The sequence below is a fragment of the Octodon degus genome, unplaced genomic scaffold, assembly GCF_000260255.1.
Source record: "Octodon degus isolate 3935 unplaced genomic scaffold, OctDeg1.0 scaffold00097, whole genome shotgun sequence".
Lineage (NCBI taxonomy): Eukaryota > Metazoa > Chordata > Mammalia > Rodentia > Octodontidae > Octodon > Octodon degus.
In genome coordinates, this window is record NW_004524673.1 from 2,550,969 (window position 1) to 2,556,144 (window position 5,176).

Sequence of the window (5,176 nt, forward strand, 5' to 3'; positions counted from 1 at the left end):
ACTGCAGTTGTATTTGAAAGTGTCTTTAAATAATTTAAACAAATTGAATTGTGAGAGTCAGAGTTTTGTTTGTTTATTGTTCAAAAGCATAACCAGATATCTCCAAAACAGTCACTGAAATTTCAAGCTATATGTTTTCAACTGTGATAGCTGAAAAGAATTCCACATGCTTTAGCTTTATCATGGATAGTAAACAGCAAGCATCTCTTTGATCAGGAGATGGCAGAGGTACTACAATCACACATCCATAAGTTTCAACCTTTAGTTGACAAAATTGAACAGGCTACAATTAGGAAAGCCAATTAGTTTTAGTTTATCTAAGCAGTATCTGTGTATTCCTTATATGTCTTGCACTTGGTGTTTCATTTTTAATTTCCTGCCTTTTATCAAAATGATAAAAGTGGATTTTTTTTGTTTTGCTTTGTCTTGCTCATTTATCTCTGCTGATGGTTTGAAAATATGTTATGTGTGACAAAAATGGATATATGTTTTCAACTACTGAAATTATTTGAAAGCGATTCCAGATCTATATTGATCAAGTAAATACTACCACCAAAATTTGACTGCAATACATGTAAGAGTATGCATACATTAAGATGTTTCTTGGCTTATAAGTGGCCATAATGAATTGCAAATTGGTACATTTTGAATAAAATCCATTTTAGAATATTACTATTCTACCACTCTAGTAGTCCCAATTATTGATGAAGATAATTACTGTTGCTATCTTAACTTTTTTTTTTTTTTTTTTTGAACCGGGTATTGAACTCGGGCCCTTGTGCTTGCCACAGAAGCACTTATTCTACTGAGCCATCTCCCTGGCCCCCTCTATCTTAACTTTTTAAAGAAAAACATGAAATGTGTAAATGCATATATTGAAAATTTTTTTTTAACTTTGTGACATTTCTCCTAAGTTTTGTGGTTCAAGTCTTTTTCTACATGCCAACATGCATAACAATACAAGTAGCAAACAGCTGTACAAACAAAAAATAAGCACAATGTACTCACCAACATTCTCAAATTTATATAATGTCTTAGAAATATCATGGGTAAGATATCAGTGTGGGATGCCAGCTATGTTGTCTAAATTAGAATTTACTTTGACAAGAAACTATTCAAACTTTTATCTACTTCTTTGACTAGATGCAGACACACACACTCATGAATGGTTATATCTGGTAATCTGAACAACTAATTTGAGGACAACTATATACAATGTAACAACTGTTGCTGACTTCCTATCATTTGGTTTAGTGAAATTCTAAATAAATTCTAAAGTATATTCAAAATTCTAGAATCCTTTTTGATATATGTTATACTATTTTTGTTCTCTTTATAAACAAAAATAAATTGGTTCTTAACAAAATAATAGAGATATAAATGTACAGGTAGAAATACAGATGTAAATACAGATTTCTTAATTTGGATAAATAACTTAGTGGAGTTGTTTTTACATAAAAAATCAGTACTCCATACATACTAGTAATTATCATTATTTGATCAGATTAGTTGTGATACAAACAAGACAGAAACTATTCAGTAAACTGGATCGGTATAGTTTAATAAGAATTATTAACTCTATTACTGTAATATGCCTGTCTGTGTAAAGAGAACAGAAGGATGATATCTTTGAAGGAGTACACCAAAGCAGAATTCCTCCTCAGTAATGGGACTCTTGGATCATTGGAAAAAATTGTATTTGAAGAATCTTGGATAACAGACATTTGCTGAGTTTCCCAGACAAGGGTCCATTAGTTCATAATTGTTGGACAAGACTAGGTGCAAAAGAATCTGGGAGGGGTGGAGGAAGAGAGAGAGAGACAGAGACAGAGAGAGAGACAGACAGAGAGACAGAGACAGAGACAGAGACAGAGACAGAGACAGAGAGAGACAGAGACAGAGGAGGTCAGAGACAGATGGACAGACAAACAGAGACAGAGAAGCATACAGAGAGACAGAGAGAGGAAAAGAGAGAAACATACAGAGGAAGAGACAGAAACAGAGACGGAGAGAGAGGTAGGGCCTAGAACCCACTTGGTAGCCAATAGTTTGGGGCCTCTATGCACATCATTAACATGCAGTGTTGTGGGGTGCAGGCAACTGAGGCTGATGTGAAGAAATGAGTTAGTGTGGTGGAATTTTGCTGGTTGCAACTACAGATCCAGAATGCAGTCTCTCTGTCTTAAGGTGAAACCCAGAGAGACATTTTCGCATTTCTCTTCGTCGTGAATTTTGTAAAGTAAATAGAATCCCATTCCCATAATGCTTGCTAAAATCTCTCCTAAGAGACACTGCCTCCCATCCTTCCCCTTCTGTTTATTTACCATGAGGTTTTAAAACTGGCTACTCTGAACTACTGGAAACCTCAAACACTCATACTTTTTATATTAGAGATTCATGGTAAAAACTCACTTTTCACTTGTGTTGTCGAAAGTTAACATGACTGCTGTAAATATGCCATAAGCATCTATAATATTTCATCAGAAATGATGAAACTTTTGACAGGTGCCATACCGTAACACACTGCAGATGTTTTCCTCTGTTGCCCCTTCAGAGGTGGAGTCATGAGAAGCGCTCCTGCGGCTTTGCGAACAACAGTAAGGCTCGCCTGCCTTCTTCAGCAGGACTAGCATCACGACACTGTTTAAAGTGAGGAAGAAATATCTGTAGCATAATCACATTTTGGGATTATGCTGTCAGTATTGCTGAAATGATCAGTGAAAACAATAGGTTCACCTCAGTAGTGGAAGCAAAATGCTATGACCCTTACAATGAATTAGAATGCTCAAGATGTATTTTATTTAAGATATGAGAACCAGAATTTAAAGAGGTCAATTGAGATTTAACACACACGGATCCTTTTTGCACTGATGTATGACTTTGAAGTAGTCACTTAAACACTTTCAGAAGTAATTTTCTCCTCTCTGTATTAGGGTTAGTGAGTTTTAAAAAGGCTGCTAAATATACATTTGAAAAATTCTATCAAATATTTTACATAGTAGAAGTAAGGAAAGCAAATTTATTAGGAAAAATATAAGAAATAAAGATTCAACAAGTATATAAATATATGCTACAACGCTATCAAGATTTGGGGAAAAAAAAAGGTCGTCGTCACTGGATCTGGAACTGCCTCTGTCCCTGGGGCCCCAGCACAGTGCTGTCCAGAAAGACCTTCTAGCAGCGCCGCAGTTTTGAAAAAAAAAAAAAAAAAGTAGAAGATGTCCTGCTCATCGGAGAGCAGCATCCCGCCAAGATCCCGGTGATCATACAGCGACACAAGGGCGAGAAGCAGCTGCCTGTCTTGGACAAAACAAAGTTCCTGGTCGCCAACCACGTCAACATGAGTGAACTCATCAAGGTTGTCAGGCGGCTCCTGCAGCTCCGCGCCAACCAGGCCTTCTTCCTGCTGGTGAACAGCGCGATGAGCGAGTCCACGCCCATCTCGGAGGTGCGCGAGAGAGAGAAGGCCAAGGATGGCTTAGCGATGTATGCCTTCCAGGAGATCTTCGGGCGGGAGCTGTCCCTGTGCTCCTAAAAGAGCGCACGGAAGTCCCTGAGCCCTTGCCAAGGAGAAAAGGGAATGTTACAACCCAGAAGGCACAGCTCTCATAGTCAAGTCCTCAGGACAGTCTTGTTCTCACCTAGGAGTTTCAGGAAATTGTTTTTTTTTTATTTCATGCAGAAAAAGTGAGTTCCAGTGAGCACACTTAGTTTTGGAAAGCTCTATTATTTAACCTCAGCTACCTTGTTTTCAAAGTTTAGAAGTTTAAAAATACAATAATTTGCATCCTAAAGTAAATTAGGTAAAGATACCGTCTTCTTAAAAAAAAAAAAAAAAAAAAAAAAGTTAGTCCAATTACTCGAACAGAAATTTCATCATACTGAATTGGTAGCAGGTGTTAAAAAAGGAAAACAGAAAAATTATTATTCAATTGATTCAGCGACTTCAAGGTCAATTATCAATGGTTTGCAATTGTATGTTATCCCACAGCTCTTCTGACATTTGCTACAAATGCTTTAAAGTATTGCATGCATTTAATTTTTAATAATAACATTTTAATAGTATGTAGTGAATTTATAAAGCATGCTTATTGTTTATTTTTAGTTTTTAATGGTCATTTAACAGTACGTTGATTATATGACTTCCTCTTCCCTTTAATAAGAAGGTTGATAAATGTTACGTTCATTGAGCAAAAGATGATTACAACGATGTTAAAGTGCTGAACAAAGACATAGGCAACAGTTACTAAGTACTCTATAATATCAGAGAAACTTGTCTAGTAAAGTATGGTAGAAAAGGCCCCTGAAAGTACAACTTTGGAAGAAACTGCAGGAAAGCAGGCTTTGATGTGAGGAATATTAAGATCTGAGTTGAGACTCTCTCAGAAAGCTAGGGAGTAATAAGAAAACTACTTAAATTTAAGCTCCAGAAATCTTGTCTGAAAAGTGAGCAAAGTAATAAAACCTATGTCATAAGATTGTTGTAGCGATTACATCAGAAACTGGGTAGGAATGTCATTTGAAATAGCAATAAAATTTTGGATGAATTTCAGGTGGAATTCTTTAGCAATGAATTTCTATTTATTCATCGCTTTACCACAACGGTCCCTGGTACTCACTGTGCCTAAGAACAGCACCTGCTTTGTAGTGAAGAGTGGAGCATTCACTCCTTATTCACAGTGGATAAAGCTGGCAGAGGAAACTACATGGCATTCCCTGGAGCGTTGGCCAAGCAGGTGAAACCACAAAGGAGGAAGGAAATTTTGGGTTGATTAGCTATGTGCTGTGGGAAAGTTAATTAATAGCTTCTGTAATTTTCATATTTTAATAATTTTATTTGAATAATAATTCCCATTAGTATTATGAAGAGTAAGGAAAATAATTTAATCTCATTGGCTAATATTCTGATAATGTAAAATATTAATTTTTGTTTTTAATTAATTCCTTAGATAAAAAAGAAAAATGTGAAGGTGATTTGATCAGATGTTCTCTGAAACATTATTTTGCCACAAATGAAGCTAAAAAAAAGTTAATATAGTTATGGTCTATGAACAATTAAAGCATTAGGGAAAGATGTGAGAGAAATCTCAAGACTGTATGTACTGTATACAAATGCTTAGCATTTACATAAAACATGTATATACTACATATAGACTACTATATATATATATATATA

The 5,176-nt window shown here is 35.7% G+C and overlaps 1 pseudogene; it reads left to right on the forward strand.

Moving 5' to 3' along the window:
- The first annotated feature begins 3,067 nt into the window (after window positions 1-3,067).
- Window positions 3,068-3,535, forward strand: LOC101585757 (annotated as a pseudogene).
- The last annotated feature ends 1,641 nt before the right edge of the window (window positions 3,536-5,176 follow it).